This window comes from Glycine max, chromosome 9 (genome assembly GCF_000004515.6).
Source record: "Glycine max cultivar Williams 82 chromosome 9, Glycine_max_v4.0, whole genome shotgun sequence".
Classification (NCBI taxonomy): domain Eukaryota; kingdom Viridiplantae; phylum Streptophyta; class Magnoliopsida; order Fabales; family Fabaceae; genus Glycine; species Glycine max.
Window position 1 is genome coordinate 30,800,812 of NC_038245.2, and position 19,455 is coordinate 30,820,266.

Here is a 19,455-nt window from a genome sequence, read left to right on the forward strand (position 1 = left end):
TTAACAATTCTCTTGTGTTATTTACTTGTTTAATCTGTTCATACTGTCATATACAATCTGCATGTTCTGAAGCGCGATGTCGTGACATCCTGTACGACATCTGTCCTCAGTATCAGAATTTCACAAAAGATAATAGCAAATAAATCTAAAAAATTAAATCTTATGTTTTTTTTTTGTTGAACTATAAATACAAAAAACAAGAGTTAAGAAAGCCTAAGACCAAGGGACCAAGACAAGTTTCAAAAATACATAATTTGGATGCATGTTTTGGCATGAAATAAGCAAATTAAATTTTGCCGCATATAGGTGGATCATATGATAGACATGATCAAGGGAATCTAACTTTGTTTGTTACACAAGATGTGTAAGTATTATAAATCATACCGTGTTCAATTCCTATAAATAAAATAAAAAAATATGATAAACATGATCGAGGGACAAAAATTGAGTTTCAAAAATATTATTGCATCTTCACTTCTATGCCCACCAAGTCAAGGTGATAGGTTGGAAAGTGTGAGGTGAAGAGATAAGAGATACTAGTCATGGGGGACATTAAGACCAAGAACGAGATCTTTGACATGTGTCTTTTAGTTAATTTCTTCATATTTTTAATATATATTAATTTTAAATTAAATTTATACATGATACTTAAGACTTAAGTATTTACTTGTGTCTATAAATATGTTATTTTTTTTTTCATTTTTAATCTTGATGGGGTCAACATTAGCAATTTTTTTTTTGTAATGATGACTAACGGTAGGGACTAAAATTGAAAAAAAAAATACTTACAAGGACCAAAAGTGAAAAGGTGCCAACTTACAGGGACCAATTTCATATTCAAGCCAATATTATATTATATACGTTATTTTATAATAATAATAATAATAATAGTAATATGAATTGTATTAAAATAATTAATAGCAAAAAGGGTATAATAGTGAATTTGTCATTCTTTTACTTGTACGGTTCATTATCCACCAAAAATTTGTCGTGTAACTTAAACCATTGTTTTGTTTTGTTCTCCTTGTGTTGTGCCATAATAGGTATCAAATGGACCCTTAGTGTTCTCCTTTCTTCACCGCTCCTGGGGATACTTGCCCAAATAAACTTCTCTCTTTTAAAGTAGTGTAATATTTTGTTTGAATGTTCAAATACTTGTCTTTCCCCATATTGTAGCATCATGGTTTTCTTACTTCCATGCTAAAGCGTTTGATTTAAAATGCAAGAGGAAAATAAATTTAAATTATGTTATTGATATGATAATGATTTATTAAAATAAATATTTTGTATGTACCATGATGTTATTGATGGATTTTTTTCATGGTTTATTGGGTTTAGAGTGTGGGTTGTGAGATTGTTGAGATTTATGTGTGAGTTTCCTTAAATTGAACAAAAAAATGGGGTGTCTTTAGAAGTAACAAAGGTGTAAAGAGTAAGAATTTAGAATCCCACCAGCCTGTGAGAAACACCACTTCCTTTCTCATCTCTTAATTTCCTTCTTCTTCTCTAAGCCTTATCTTCTCTCATGAGATGAAATTGAATTCTTCACATCTATGGCAACTTGAACCTCCTTTGTAGCATCTTTAACTGGTGTGGTGTTGGTAAGCTTATTTCCTTCTTCTTGACCTCTTAGTTCCTTTCTCATCTCTCATCTAGAAACTCTTAAAATGGGTTTTGGTCAAATTTTGGTGGAAGGGATGAAATCTTGGTGGAAACCTTTTTTCATGTTACTATAGGCCCTTGTAGCTAATTATATACCCTAGTTGGAGGAAGGATCACTCAAAAGCTCAAACTTCTTCCCATTAGTTTATTCTACAAGGTTTTGGGTTAATTCATAGGGTAAGGGAAGCTTTAATTTGATTGAATACTTTGTTTGAGTATTTGAGGATTGGAATGGTTTTATTTGGCATGGAATGACATTTATTTGATATGAATAGAATGTAATTTGAATTGGGATTGATTTAGAATCCATTTGAGGTCTTGTTCAAGCCATTAGCGAAAAATTTGGCTTAAGCGAGAATTGACCCAGGCTGAAGCAAAAATATCAGAAATTTTGAAATGGCCACTAAAATTCACGCATAAGCAAGATTTAGGTTAAGCTTAAGCCAAAATTCATGTTAAACACTTTATTAAATGGTTTCTAAATGAATTTTAATTGAAATTCTCACTAATGTATGAGGATTATGAAAAGGCCATAATTGGATTCTAGAACTATGTTAGGAAATTCACATTTTCTAAGAATTGATTATGTGTGAGAGTGAGGATTCATAGGGCGGAATGCCTCACAAAGCTTATGGAACTGCTAGATGGGTTCCTAAATGTATTGTTAAAAAAATGGTGAATTTATAACATAGAGAGAACTTGTGGTATTGAAATTGATTGAATGTATACATGCATACATGGCATTGCATGTGAGTAAGCACGTAAATTGAGAATGCTAGGTGAGATCTCAACCTAGTGTAAGATGTTTTATGGTGGCTAATGGAAATGGGCCTAGAATAGATGAGTGGGAAAATTCCTATAGATGTAAGGTCTTGCAAACCTAACAAAGGTAAGCCAACACTCACACTTATCTATATTTGATAAAACCACAATTTCTCCACAGGGTTAGCTTAAAGGATTCCCTGAATGGCCAGAGAATGGGACCATGGTAAAGGATGGGGCCTATAGGGACAACCCAAAAGTTGTAGAAATCTCCATGGGTTCTGGTGAACCTGAAATCAAATGATATAATTGCATATGACATTAAATTATAAATCACTGTATGTGTTATTTTATGATTGTTGATTGATTCTAACTTTCCTCTCCAAATGTCATCTAGTACATGCACCTTGCGGGATTGTGGTGGTCATCATCGAGTAAACCAATAAAGTTTAGACTAACGATTTACTATGTTGATTTTTGTTAGGTCTGGACGACCATGCGTCTAATCCACCTTAGATTTTGATGCATAACAATAATTATAAATTATGGATATTCTAATGAGTTTTTGACAAGTGGGTAGGATTATTATGTTAAAGGGTTTACAACATTAAACATCATCCACAACTATAGAGAGCATTCTTTGTTCTTTAAGCAAATGTCCAATACGCTATATTTAGTGAGTGTCCACTCTTGTGCATAAAAGCATAACACGTTGTCATAAGGTAAAATTGTGCGTTCAGTCTCAAAGACTGAGTATCACGAAAAAGGAAAGTGTACATGTACTATTTTATTCAAATTCCATTTGTCTTTATTACATTTGAATAGCTAACATTTGATTTCAAGAAAAAGACAATATAGAAGAGACTAGAAGGCCTTCGTGGAATATCCCTTAGAAGGTCGCTTTCAGAAAGGTCAAAAAACACATGGCATTGTCAGTATTTCATATAAAATCCTCACCATTCAGAGCTTGACACATCGACCAATTCCTCTATGTGAGACAATGATCCTTTCAAGATAACGACGCAAATTCCACAATGAACACTTCACTAAAGTCTATAAAAGGACATCTCTCAATGAAGCAATTGACGAAAAATGTGAAAGAACAAGAACGAGAGTGCAAGAAATATTCTGAAAGTGAAACTCTACTAAAAACACTACACACTCTACATTTTTGTTATTCTTTGCGAAGAAAAAAATTTTGTGATAGTGCTTAACTATATATTCACTTTTTGAGTGTTAAGAATACTTGTATTCAATCAAACATTTGTTTGTAAAAGCCAGGACTTAGTGTTAAAAAATACTTGGGTTCTTAGATTCATGAGGAGTCCAAGAAGATACTAGAAGTGGTATTAAGAATACTTGTAAAGGCAGGAGTATTCTTATTATATTTTCTAACATCACTTTACACCAAGTGCTTATTTGAAAAATCATTTTAAGAACCTTTTTATCCGTGACAGGACTACCACTCAGTTCTTCACTACATATTCTTTTTATCCTCAGTGGATGACTAATGTTTAAGTCTGTATTATCCATACAATTCTTGTTATCGCGAAAAGTTTTTATCTTTGATATACACACTATTCAACCCCCCCCCCCCTTCTTTTAGTGTGTTTCTTGCGTTTCAATTGGTATCAAAGCTTGGCCTTAAGGATTTAGTATCTAAAAATACTAAGGAAAAGATCCTATATATATATATATATATATCTCAAAGATATGGAAAAAGGACTTGCCACCAACAAACCACCTCTATTCAGAGGCATAAAGTACAACTACTAAAAGGAGCATATGATAGCCCATTTGAATCTATTCATATAGATTTATAGGATGTTGTGGAAAATGGAGATTGCATACCATATGATGACCAGCTGAATGAGATCTCAAGAAGCCAGTGGATGGAGCAGCAAAATATTAGACTTTTACTAAACTCCAAAGTTAGGAACGTGATGTTACACTTTCTTTTAGAAAAGGAGTACACCAAGGTACGCAACTTCAAGAGTGCAAACAAATGAGGGACACTCTAGCTATAACATACAAGGGCACCTCACAGGTAAAGAGGAACAAACCTAGTCTCCACACCCATAAGTATGAACTCTTCTCCATGGAAGAAAGCAAAGACATATAATGTATGCTCGGATGTTTTCAAACCATTCTTAACAAACTAAGATCCTTAGGTAGAACTTATGATAATTATGACCACATTGACAAAATTTTGAAAAGTCCATCTAGGAAATGGAGACCGCGGGTAACAATACTGGGAGTGTTAAAGAATCTTGAGTCTATGTCTCTTGAGGAACTTATTGGTACCCTCAAGGTTCATGAGCAAGAGCTCCAACAAGACAAAGGTCTTAGAAGAGAAAAATCTATGGCTCTCAGTAGTCGGAAAAATAAGAAAGAATCATCTTCTAGAGAACAAATTCAGAAAAGCTCCTCCGAAACACTTAAAGTGAATGATTCATCTGATGATGAATATGAAGAGGACTCAGATGAAGATGAGATCACCTTCATCCCTCGCAAAATCTGCATGATGTGGAGAAACAAAAGTGGGTCCAAGTGGAGAAGTTCTACAAGAAGAATGCCCCGAGACAAGAAGGATAAAGACAAAAGCTCCATAGTTTTCTATGAGTGCAAAAAGCCTTGACACTTCAAGTTGGAATTCCCAGATCTGGAGAAAAGTCAAGATAAGAAGAAATTTTTTAAGACTAAAGAAAAAAAAGGGCTTATGATCACGTAGGAAGACCTGAATTACACCTCATCTGATGAAGACGATGAAGAAGCAAACATATGCCTGATGGCAGACATAACTTCTGAAGAATCCAAATTAGACCAGGAACATGAGTTAAATTTCGATGACCCTGAGTCTCTTAGAAAATCTTATCATGAACTTTTATCTAACTCATCAATTCTCTCAAAAGCTTATAAAAACCTACGAAGAGATTTCAGAAATCTATCTGAATATCATTTAAAGCTTGAGAAAACCCTTCAAGATCAAGTAGATGGTTCACTGGACAAGTCTGCTGAAGCATGTAAAGCTTGTGAAACTTTTAAAGCAAAAGAGTCCAAGTTATTCATTAAGATAGAGACAAATTCTAGCAAAAAAGCTACCCCTCTTAAGAACTATCAAGAGTTGGAAAACAAACTGAAAGATCTTCAAAAGGATCTGAAGGAGCTTAATGAACTTCACAATCATAAAAAGGAAGAAAGGTATGATCTTTGGAGAGAATGTGCACAACCATACAAAGATTATGATGAACTCAGAGTGAGTAAACATAACCTTTGGGTGGAATGCGAAGAACACAAAAAATCTGCAAGTTTTTTGAAAGATGAGCTTCTGAAGTATCAAGAACTTAAAGGTCAACCTCAAGATGTTGTAAAACTTTATGAGGAGAAATGGGTATGAGGGACAGGTATATGTTCATGTTGATGATACAATTGTATGTTATTTTTGTGGAAAAACTAGACACGTGATGTCCAAATGCAGAATAACTGGTGTGAATAAGATATGTATTCACCCTTATCCCTCCATTGATAATGTTTTGTTTAATGAAGGTCTTAAACATAATCTACTAAGCATAAGTCAATTATATGACAGTCAATATGGTGTATCTTTCAACAAAGATGAATGTGTTGTCCTATGTGAGGATGGGTCTCCCTTATTCTCTGCAAAGAGAAAAGGCAACATTCACAAGATAAGAATGGGGGAACTCTCGATTCAAAGGTGTCACGCTAATGGTTTATCAAAGAAAATCACTGGTTATGGCATAGAAAACTTAGCCATGCAAGTTGGAGATTAATCTCCAAACTTAAAAAAAAAAACTCGTGCGAGGTTTACCAAGTATGTCACATAAAGATGATTTACTTTGTGAGGTGTGTCAAAAGGGGAAACAAATTAAAAACTCTTTTACCAGTAAAAACATTGTTTCCACCTTTAGACCTCTCCAACTATTACATCTTGATTTGTTTGGTCCTACCAGAACTGCGTCCACCAGTGGGTAAGAGGTATGGACTTGACATAGTGGATGACTACTCTAGATGGACATGAGTTATGTTCCTAAACCACAAGGATGAGCCTTTTGATGTCTTCTTTAAGTTCTGTAAATGAGTTCAAAACAAAAAAGGAGTATGCATTACTTTAATCAGAAGTGACCATAGGGGCGGGTTTGAAAATGAAAGGTTCCAACTATTGTGAGGAAAATGGAATTCTTCACAATTTTTCAACACCAAGAACTCCTCAACAAAATGGAGTAGTTGAAATAAAGAACATATCTCTCCAAGAGATGGCTAGAACTATGCTAAATGATAACTCAATCCCTAAGCACTTCTAGGTTAAAATAGTGAATATTGCGTGCTTTCTTCAGAACATAATTTATATAAGATCCATCTTGAAAAATGCTCCCTATGAATTGTGGAAGGGACGGAAACCCAACATATCATATTTTCATTCTTTCGGGTGCAAGTGTTCTATTCTTAACACAAAGGATAGTCTGGGAAATTTTGACTCAAAAAGTGATTGTGGAACATTCCTTGAATACTCTGAAAGATCAAAGGCATTTAGAGTGTACAACTCAAGAACCTTAGTTATTGAAGAATCTATCCATATAATATTTGATGAAAATAAGCTTAATAAAGAATTATCATAGCTAGATGAGTGTTTTGCAGATTTGCGATTGGACGATAGCTCCGTAGCACTAGCTTGTCTAAATAGGAATAAGAGATTATAGCATCCACTCAACAAGAAGCTCAAGCTGAAGTCAGAGAACCCACTAGACACATTATGAGAAGGAAACATCCAGAGAATCAAATCATAGGTGATCCAGTAGATCATGTTCAAACTAGATTGTCATTAAAAACACAAGGACACGCTGCATTGATCTCTGAGGTGGAGCCCAAACACATTGAGGAGGCAATGCAATACAATAACTAGGTGAAAGCAATGCAAGAAAAGCTTGACCAATTTCAAAAGAATGATGTTTGGAAGCTCATCAAACTACCAAAAGGAAAAAAGACAATTGGAGCGAAATGGGTATTTCGCAAACAAACTAGATGAAGATGGTAAGGCTATGAGAAACAAGGCAAAATTAGTTGCTAAAGGTTACTTATAAATAGAAATGTATAGACTACATAGAAACCTTTGCACCTATTTCACATTTAGAAGCAATACGCATCTTACTTTCATTTGTAGCTTATAGCAATATAAAGCTATATCAAATGGCTGTAAAAAGTGCATTTCTAAATGGCTTAATTCAAGAGGAAGTTTATGTTGAACAACCTTCAGGATTTGAAAGTGAAACTCTTCCTCAACACGTTTTTAAACTTAAGAAAGATTTATATGGACTTAAACAAGCTCCTAGAGCTTGGTATGAAAAACTAAGTTAATTTCTTTTAGAAAATGGTTTTGAATGAGGAAAAGTTGACACAACCCTCTTTCATAAGAATTATGATTCTCAATTTATATTTGTACAAGTATATATAGATGATATCATCTTTAGTGCTACTAATTGTTGCAACCTACCCTTCAGTGGGAGGGCAAGGCGAAATAAAAAGAGCATCTTTCAAAAAAGGAAAAACGCACGGGAGTCGCCACCAACATATTCGAGGAAAACGCTAGAAAAACCAAAGGGGTATGCGAATTTTGAAAATAAGGGTTCGGGAGTTGTTTACGCATGGTGAAGGTATTAGCACCACACGTGTCTATCACAAGGGAAGGCAGCCTTTAATCGAGTGTGCGTAACATGACTTCAGAATTATTTACTTTTCCCTTTTTAGATTTTTTTATTTTTTTGGGTCGACAAGGGTGTTACCCTTGCTCCTACGTATCCTTAGGTGCGATGAGGAATTCAGACCTACGTAGTTCTTTAAGTCTGAAAGTTTGTGTGTTAAATTGATTTTATGTTTTGAAAGATTGATTTTAATTGCGAACAAAAGTCATTTAAGGCGTTGGACCTTGAAACAATGTTTAAGAATTTGAAAAGTGGAGAGAATCATTAAGGCGTTGGACCTTGAAACGATCTCAAGTGATATTTGATTAAAAGAAGTTAGTTATGAGTTGGTTTTATCTTGATTTTGTTTATTAACTTTCAATCTCTTTTAAGACAACTTTACAACACTAGTGATCGGTTAAGATTGAACTTTACAAAAGAAAACGAGATCGCCGATGATAGATGGAGAAAATGAATATGCACAAAACAACAAGATAGACCCATATGGGTGCATAGATCACATCAAAATATTAAGAAAACAAAACTAAGTGACGGTCGCATGAATAACACCGAACAAGAACGATTAGAGATTGATCACAGTCGCGATTCGGTAATGCCTCGGCTTCATTTCCTCTTCTTTCTTCTTCTTCTTTCTTAGTTCTCTCAATTCCCTCCACCTGAACCTTGGACCCTTTCTCAACCTCCCTAGCATGCCTATTTATAGGAAAATGAGCACTTGGGGCAAAGGCAACTCGTCCTAGCGAGCTGGAGCTCACCCAGGCGAGCTGAAACTTAGTGCTGAAGCAATGAGCTCAAGCAGGCAAGCTGGAGCTCGCCCAGGTGAGTTGGTTTCTTCACCATGAAGTTATTTGGTGGCCTAGGCCAGCCAGAGGCTAGCCTGGGCGAGCTAGGGTCCAGGAAAACCAAGGAAAATACCATTCTGCCCCCTTTTTTTTAGTATTTTTCGTATTCTTGATCAAAACAGTGAATGATTCTCTATTTCGCACTGTAACTGGTGTTCAACACCGTAAGTCGACTAGCAAGGATCAAAATATCAATGAACGATAGTCCCCAGACGAAATTAGGGTATGACACTAATGAAATGCTTTGTGAAGATTTTTCTAAGTTAATGTAGATTGAGTTCGAAATGAGCATGATGGGAGAGCTGAAGTTCTTTCTTGGACTACAAATAAAGCAAACACCACAAGGCACTTACATTCTCCAAACCAAGTATGTGAAAGAATCATTAAAGAAGTTCAACATGAGTGATGCAAAAGAGATGAAGACTCTTAGACTCCTATGCATCCCACTACACATCTTGGACTGGAGGAGGAATCAACAAAGGTGGATGTGACCCAGTACAAAGCAATGAATGGCTCACTGCTCTATCTTACTGCGTCTAGGCCTAATGTATTGTTCAATGTTTGCTTATGTGCTAGATTCCAAAAGGAACCAAGGGAAGTTCACTTAACTACAGTTAAACGTATTTTTAGATATTTAATTGGAACTCCTAACCTTGGTATTTTGTTCAAAAGAAGAGAAAGTTTAGACTCACAAGCTATTGTGATGTAGACTATGCTAGTGATAAAGTAGAAAGAAAAAGTACAAGTGGTAGCTATCACTTGATAGGAGGCAACTTAGTCACTTGGATTTGTAAAAAGCAGGGCTCAATTTCTCCACTACTGAAGCAGAATACATGTCAGCAGCAAGTTGTTGTGCTGAACTACTATGGATAAAGAACCAGCTATGAGAGTAAAATTCCTATATATTGTGATAGTAGAGCTATTATAAGTCTTTCAAAAAATCCAGCATTCATTCTAGAGCAAAGCATATAGAAATTAAACATCATTTTACGAAAGATCATGTTCAAAATGGTACAGTGGGTTTACAGTTTGTACCCACTGATGATTAGCTTGCTAATATTTATACAAAACCAATAACTGAAGAAAGGTTAATTTTGTTACGGAGTCAACTTAGGATGATCTCTATTAATAATTGATTTAAAATATATATGTCGTCTACTAGTGCATCGAAGGACATGTCATCCATTGGCCATTACCACACACTCACAACATTCAATATATGGACAATATGTCATGCATTATTTTTTTATATATGAAACTATGTGTTTTCCTTCGTGAAACATTGTAACGCTTCAAGCTAAGCTAGTGTTGGGAACCGAGCCTAATGATTATTTTTGAAAAAGCCAAAAAGCCCACTATAAAAGCCCCCTACATTGAAACTCTATGGATTACACTCTATGTGCAAACACTTCAACTTCCCTCTAGGTTTTCAAACCCTATCTTTCTTCCCTCTCAAATGGCCTCTATAAACACCCCTATTGTTGAAGCTATCGCCACCATGGAAATTACCACCATACACACTGGCAATGAGTCTTCCATTCATGTAAAACAATTTTTGATATTCAAGAACTCAAAATTATGGGTCTAAAATTGAATGAAACCATGTATTTTGTGGTGCAAGAAACTTTTTCAATGAACCTCAAACCATCTACTCAGAGCTGATAAGGACCTTTTGGTGACATGCAGAGTTCGTCAACAAGAAGACCATAACCTCCAAGGTTTTAGGAGTGAAGGATGTTCTATCAAGCGACACTATTGCTAAGGCAACAAGGTGTCATTGCAAGGGTAGTACTTACCAAGAATGGTAGAAGAGGAACTACGACTCCCACATCACCAGAGCTCTCTACTGAGACAATGCTGACAAGGCTAGTGATCATCAGAAGGCCATCATCTACAACTTGATGTGTGAAAAGAAAATCTGGGTCAACATTATGAACAAGAGTGTGCTTCACAAAACTAGCTCCAAGATGACACTTGATGCAATCCTACCCCCCAATAGCATTGGATAGAAGACTCCAAGAAGATTAGGCTAGAGATGCAAGAGAAGACCTTAAGGTTCTCATAAGCCTTAGTTGCACAAAGGTTGAAAGACTTGAGTGATGTAAGCTCCATTGGAGCTTGTAGGCCTAGGATCTTCTTCATCAATGGATTCCTTTGCTTCTTGGAAGATGAATGGCAACAAAATGGAGAAGGAAGAGAGAGAGGAGACGCCACTTCAAGGAGAAGATGAGTCTAGAAGAAGCTCACCACCATAGGAGGCCATGGATAAGAGCTTGGAGGAAGAAGGAGATGAATGAAGGGAGAGGAAGAGAAGAGCACGAAATTTTGTGCTCTAAAAGAGCTCTGAAATCTGAAGTTAATATTCAAATGATCAAAGTTGAAAAAAATGCACACACATGACCTCTATTTATAGCCTAATTGGAGGGAAATTTGAATTTCAATTCAAATTTCACTTGAATTTGAAATTGAATTTGTGGAGCCAAACTTTGGAGCCAAAATTTCACTAATTATGATTAGTGAATTTTAGTTATGGTTCAGCCCACTAATCCAAGATCAATTCCAAGATTTTCCACTACGTGTGCTTAGGTGTCATGAGGCATGTAAAGCATGAAGGACATGCACAAAGTGTGACTATATGATGTGGCAATGGGGTGTAGTAAGCAAATGCTCACCTCCCCCTCTAAAATTTAATTGGATTGGGCTTCTACCAATTCAATTAAATTTATTCCCAACCACACACATCAAATATTCACTTAGTACATGTGAAATTACAAAACTACCCCTAATACAAAAACTAGTCTAGGTGCCCTAAAATACAAGGGTTGAAAAATCCTATATTTCTAGGGTACCCTACCTACATTATGGAGCCCTAAATACAAGACCCAAAATTAATGAAACCTTAATCTAATATGTACAAAGATAAGTGGGCTCATACTTAGCCCATGGGCCCGAAATCTACCCTAAGGCTCATGAGAACCCTAGGGCCTTCTCTTGCATCTTTGACCCAATCTTCTTGGAGTCTTATATCCAATGCCCTTGGGGGGTAGGATTGCATCATTGAGTGTGACTAATGATGATGATGAAGGGTTGGTGCGAGTGACCCTCCAAAAGAGGAAAGGTGTTGCTCCTTACACACCTGCAATTGAACCAAGAGCATCCATTCTTCCCTCAATTATTCCATGACGGATCAAGACAAGGGCTACCAAGGCTAACCCAAAGACCAGTGACAAGGAATGGGTAATTTCCTTCACTAGAAACAAGGAAGATCCAACCTCTTCCTCATTCGATGGTGAGTCCACTGATGACATTCCAATCATGCCCCTCCACAAGTCTGCACCAACCCCATAATTGCGCCCACCTCCCTTGCCTCTATACTTGGATAGGTTCAAAAGGGCAACTCCAAGGGAGCCATTGACAGATGCTTAGTGTTTCCCTCTGGCCTTTATTCACGATAATCCTACACCTATCACTCTCTTCTCTGAAGTCATTTTCATTGATCCCATGGTAAGGGAAACCACATCAATTGAAGCACACATCTAGATATGCTTCGACTATGAGCACACTCCATCTGAAACCTTTAAGGCTCTACCATCATATGCTATAGTCCATTTGCCACCTCCAACTTAGACTCATCCAGTGCAGTTGTCTATTGTCAAGATGCCTCCTCATTAGCTAGCACCTGGTACTCAATAGAGAGTTCGACCCTCCACTAAGGTGACTCCTTCTCAAGCTAAACATAGTATGAAGAAGCAGAAGGATCAAAAGAACTCCCAAGGTAGTATCTCTCAAGAACTATTTGACAAACAAAGAAAAGACCCTTCGCAAGAAGTGGAACCTCCCAAAGTTCAGTTTGAGAAGAATGTGCACCTATAGACGCCAATTACAAGACTATTCCCAATGCATCCTACGGATATCCAATCCTTAACTGATGATCTTTCATCCGTTAGCAAGTTACATGAACAAATGTACTTGCATGATCAAGCCCTCGCATACCCTTCTAGTTTGCATATATCTAGGGCAATTGACATCAAGATGGTTGTTGATAGAGTTTACCCTCGTTTACCAGTATGGGATGTTTCCAAAAAGAAGGGATTTGAGATGTATTACAAGGAGCAGATGCCCTCGTGGCAGATGAAGGTAAAGATTGTGAACCATCCCTACAATTAGAGCTCATTATTTTAATGAAAATAGTTGATACGGACTCCTGATGCTCATGATGCGAGGACTTTTTGGAGTAAGATAGAGTTGATGGTTTTCAAAAATCCTCAACCTTTGGCTATGATGAAAGTGATATTGTTGTGCACTGCAACGTTGTTCAAGTGTTACGACCTCCTAGGAAGTATCACTTTGATAATGCTTGCGTCTGGTTCACCAAAGATGATGACAGTTACTCCTTCATCCAAAGTCTTCTCAAGCTTCCCACCATTCAATATGAAGGAACCTATAACTTGAAGACAAAGATGGAAGCTCAAATGGTAGCTCATGTGACTCAGCTCCATGAAGCTCAACAGAAGAAGAGAGTTGAAGATGTTGTTGTTGCTGCTGTGATTGAACAAGAAGTTGCAGCCATCATTCAAGCTGAAACATCTGCTAAATCTTTGGACAACAATATTGTGTGTGGGGTAATCATTGACCTCACAAACACTTGTGTCATGGACGAGAATGGTGAAGCGTACAATACAACTATGGTTGATGAAGTTGAACCACTCATTCTAGATCCCGCGTCCAAGCAGTCAACCACTTCACTTCAAATAAGAATTTTGATTAAATGAAAGTTTTTTTTAATAAAAGCAATCTTGAAGTATTTACACACACACGCATGCATGCATGCACACACACACACACACACACACACACACACACACACACACACACATATATATATATATATCCTCTCTTACTTTTTTAAAAAAAACAAAATTTATATTGTTTATCATCATCAAAAAAGGGAGATTGTTAGGTTTGGATGACCATGCGTCTCATCCAACTTAGATTTTGATGTATAAGAATAAGTATAAATTATTGACATTCTGATGAGTTTTTGACAAGTGGATAGGATTATTATGTTAAAGGATTTAAAACATTAAACACCATCCACAATTATAGAGAGCATCCTCTGTTCTTTAATCTATCATCCAATACGCTATATTTAGTGAGTATCCATTCTTATGCATAATAGCATAACACGTTGTCATAAGGCAAAATCATGCGTCCAATCTCAAAGACTGAGTATCACAAAAAAAGGAAGTGAACAATTATTGTTTTATTCAAATTCCATTTGTTTCTATTACGTTTGAATACCTAACATTTGAATTCAAGAAAATGACAATATAGAAGAGACTAGAAGGCCTCCGTGGAATATTCCCTGGAAGGTAGCTTTTAGAAAGGTCAAAAAACACATGGCGTTGTTTGTACTTCATATAAAATCCTCGCTATTCAGAGCTTGACACGTCAACCAATTCCTCTATGTGAGACAATGGTCCTTTCGAGATAAGGATGCAGATCCTCCAATGAACACTTCACTAAAGTCTATAAAAAGATGTCTCCCTTAATGAAGCAACTAACGAGAAATGTGAAAGAAAAAGAACAAGAGCACAAGAAATATTCTGAAAGTGAAACTCTGCTAAAAATACTATACATTCTACCTTGGTGTAGTTCTTTGCAAAAAAAAAGTATTTTGTATTTGTGCTTAAGTGTATATTCACTCTTTGAGTCTTAAGAATACTTGTATTCAATCAAACATTAGTTTGTGAAAGCCAGGAATGACTTAGTGTTAAAAAATACTTGGGTTCTTAGATTTAGGGGGAGTCTATGAAAATACCAGAAGTAGTGTTGAGAATACTTATAAAGTCAGGAGTGGCAGGTTAGAATACTTGTTTTGTAATCAGTTTTGATTAGTGAAACCCTAGGAGAACTAGACGTAGCTCAGATTAAGTAAACTAGTATAAACCATGTGTTTCTATTTCTCTCCATATAGTTTTATCGAGTATTATTATTATATTTTCTAACATCTTTTTACACCAAGTGCTTATTTGAAAAAATGTTTTAAGAACCTTTTATGTGACTGGATGACCACTTTGTTCTTCACTACATGTTTTTTTTATCCTTAGTGGACGACCAATGTTTAAGTCTGTATTATCCATACTATTCTTGTTATCATGAAATTTTTTTATCTTGGATATACACACTATTCAATCCCTCATTTTAGTGTGTTTCTTGCAATTTCAATTTTACCCGCCAATGACAATTGTTATGCTTTCCATCCAAAGTTCCTATGAAAACCTTTTTCAAGCAAGTGGTGGTAACCCTGATGTTTTGAATTTTTCCTCAAAAGCCTTATACTAGATAATTCTCTGAGGATGTTGCTTTTGCATAGCTAGATTATTGAACGATCATTTTCTTGACATGTGGTACCATATTTTATGAGAAGTAGATATTTGATTTATCCTTGTTCACCATTTGGCCCGACTGAAATATAATAAATCACACAAAAAAGGGGGAGGGGGTGAATACTACTTTAGATAAACTAATGGCATCTTTTTGCAAATAAAATATTCTTCACAAATAATCGAAGTCTTAAAGACTATCGTCTAATGATAAACAACTATTTTCTAGTGACAAAATTTAAGTTGTCACAAACCTTTTATGAATTTTCATCCAATGAGTAAGAAGAAAAAGATTTTAAAACAAGTTTAATCAATTGTAGAGCCTTGTAGGACTATCATCCTCAACTCCTAGTACTAGATTTTGAATTCAACCACAAGATGATTCCTTTAGAGGGGTAGTCTAGAAAGTTAGTGTGTTGACCTTCCCTAATAGTTGGTGGTAAGAGGAGTTAGAGCTTCGAGTGATGGTTAGAAACCAGTAGTTTCTTGAACTAAGAACTCTTACCTTGGTAAGAGTTGATATACTAGTTTGGTGTCAAGATGAATACTTTAGTAGATTTAATGATCAGAAGAGTGAGAATAGTGTTTTGAGGTAAGACCCTATAGTAGGAGAAACCTGGTGATGATTAGAGTGAGTAGAGTCATGAACCTTGGAAAAAACCTTTGTTGTATCCCACGGTAATTGACTACCTTTCCTATGTTTTGTTGGAAAAACATTTAAGCTGGTTGATAAACATATTATGGGTGTGACATTTGAAAAACCTAGTGTAAAACAATTTGATGTTTTAAATCATGTTGATGATTTTGATTTATCTATGTTTTATATGATTTGAAATCTCTTTGGAAAATGATCTTTAAAGATTCCCTTTTAAAAATGGATTTATATGCTTCATGACAAAATGAGGTTTCACATACATAAAGTTGTTTAATTCATGTTTTGAAAAAAAAAAGATTTGTGGTAAAGTTCATGGTTTTGCTGAAAAAGTTACACAATACCAGCAAGATAGAAAATTGGTTAGGGACATTTTATCTAGGAGGATTAAGGTTGGGGAATTTGGGTGAATCACTAGACAAAAAGGGACAACTTGACTAGAGGGGAGATCACGGAGGAAAGATCAAGACCTCTCAAAGGTGAAGGAGTTGTGTGCTTGTTTAGTGCTTATAGTATTTCCATAACAAGCAAATTCTGAGGATAAATTTTTTCTTATTGGGGAGTATTGTAGCATTAAGTTTTTGATAATGTCTGATAAAGTGGTTTAATTAAATTACAAGAGTAATTACAGTTAATTTAAGTGTTAGTAATTAATTTATTAATTATGAGATGATCATTTGAGGTGTTTAAAGCTATGTTTATGTTTATGCTTAAACCATGTTTGGTGTGGGGCTAGTTGGTTTTTAGAGTGTTTGGGCTTAGGTGAGTGGAACTTTAGTGATGAGAATGAGGTGGGTGAGTTTAGTGAGGTGTGGGAGGAATAAGAGTGAATATGAAAAGTCATAAGCCTTCCCAAAACCCTTGCATAATCTGAAACACAACACAAAAAACCCTATTTCTACTCTCCTTCCTCTCTAAGAAAAATCCTTTAATGGAGAGCTTAAGGTTATGGTTCTCCTTGCTCAAGGGACCTTATAATTGTGCTTCCTTTGAGTTGTGGGTTGATTTCAGTGATAAGAGACACTCCTATTTTCCCTCTCATATTCCATTTTCATTTTTATTCCATAAGCATCTTTGGGAGCTCATAAAATTGCTCATAAATGAGGTTTTGATGTTGATTTTGTTGAATTCACATCCCTAGTTTTAATTATGACAAATCATTAGATAAGAAAATTGATAGGATGATGGGTCTATGTGATTACTAACATTTTGTTCAAGTGTTTTAGTGATATGTTTATTAAGGAACATATTATGTATTTTGTGGTACTCAGAATGATGCTTAGAAAGGTTTGCTCAAAACAACTGTTATTTACTAAACTACAAGGTCTTGAAATAAGAAGATTACACAGAGCATCAAGCATTAGAATGAAATTTTCATAGAGTCTACATCAGAATGTGAAGACCATGACTCTACAGATTGTGTTGGATCAAAGCTTGAAGCCTTTAGGTCTTAGTTTTGGTTGGGTAATTTTGCAATGCTAAACATATTTAATAGATATGACATTTGTATTGATTATTTTAGACTAGACACATTGTATGATATAGGTTACGTTTTTTATACATGCTTAGTAAGGATCAAAGATGTTAAACAAATGGATTGATCTCTAAGTTTCTTAAGAGCAATGAATTCAACATAGTGTAATCAATTGCAAGGTTTTATAATCAATTACAAAGTGTTAGAACAAGCAACATATCTCTCTTCTACTAGAAAATTGGCAAGAAGCATTGAATTAACCAATTACTAGTTTTAGTAATCGATTAACAATTTTAGTAATCGATTACAAAAGCTAGTTTCAGAAGAAGGAAGGCTTTGTAACTTGAGATAATCAATTACCATTTATTGTAATCAATTAGATTGCTTTTGGAAACTTAAGGAGCTCTCTATGTGATGAAATAATAGATTACCTCAATTGATAATCAATTATTCAAGAAAGAATAGAAGCATGAGAAACTCTCTATCTGAAATGAGATAATTGATTACCATTTCTTATAATCGATTATCAAGTTTATGGAAATGCAGAATAAAGAATATTTTGACGTATTAATGGATTACCATAATTAATAATTGATTAAATTGGTTTTACTTGTCAAAATTATAAATACCCTCATATGTTGTTTTCATTCTTGACTCTTGATAGGTTTTTATCTTTGAGAAAATACTTCGAGAGAGTCAACTAGTGAAATTTTACTACATTTCTTTTGGAGATTCAAGCTGATCAAAGACTCATTCATTGCTCATCATGATTTGATCATATTTAGAAGAAGAGCTTGAATATGTTGTGATCTACACATCAAGGTGTATTTGTTCTTAGTCTGAAATTCTTTCTTGTTTTTGTTCTTTGTTAAGGTTACCAAGTGTTTTGTGAGTTGATAGGGTTTCAACTCATGTGCTCTCTCTTGTAGGGTTTAAGGGAAGTGTAGAATTTAGGGAATTGCATATGTATAGTATTTGTACCTAATTCTCTATTAGTGGAAGTTCTAAAGGGTCTTAGAACAACTAGATGTAGGCCTTTTAAGGACTGAACAAATATAAATTATGTGTGTGATTCTCTTTCTTTTTAACCCTTAGTTTTGTGATTCAATCTTGGAAATCAAATTGATGTTAAAGGGCCATAAAACTATGTTTTTCATATGATCTTGTGTTTCTTGATTGTGATAATCTTTTTTTGACAATCTTTTGAAAAAACTTTGATTAATCGAAAAGGGTCATTTTAATTGAATTAAAGAACAAAGTGGTAAAGATTCTAAAAGAATCTATTCAACCTCCTCCTTCTAGATTCTCAGCTAACCCAACAAACTTAACTTTAGAATGAAGTTCAGAAGGAAAACCATAGAATGGTTTTCAAGGAACAACATCAAGTTTTCCAAATGATTCCACATATATAGAGGGCATTATAAAAGATTGAGGTTGACAAGCACTTCACTTTCCACATGTTGCCACACTCATCGAGGGCACATAAGAAAGTGAATGCTAACTACATTAGAAGATGCAAACTTGTTGAAAGTTGAATTTGTCGATAAGAAGCTCTGATGAGAAACATCAGAATATAAGAATGAAGATACTACACAATCTAACTTTGACCTTAGACAAAACACTAACACACCAACAAATAAAACTTCACTTAGTGTTTATGAAACAATCTACTTCGAAATGCTTGGAGTTGTAAAGAAATGTCAAGTTTGATGAAGTTGTGCTAATTCAAAAAGGCATATAAGTTTGAACGTCATCAACAAAATCTACTACAAGTATGGATTCTGTCTCGGCAAACATCAAAATGGCTCAGAACGCTCATTAGAAAGGTTCCCTCAAAATGGTTCTACAAGTTGTTATTTCATGATAGTTGTCAAGTTTGCTCACTTGCTCTAAAAGCCTGCCAGTTGAGTGGAGCCCACCTCAACGATCTTCTTGTGAGCTTTATGAGGTTTTTTTGAAG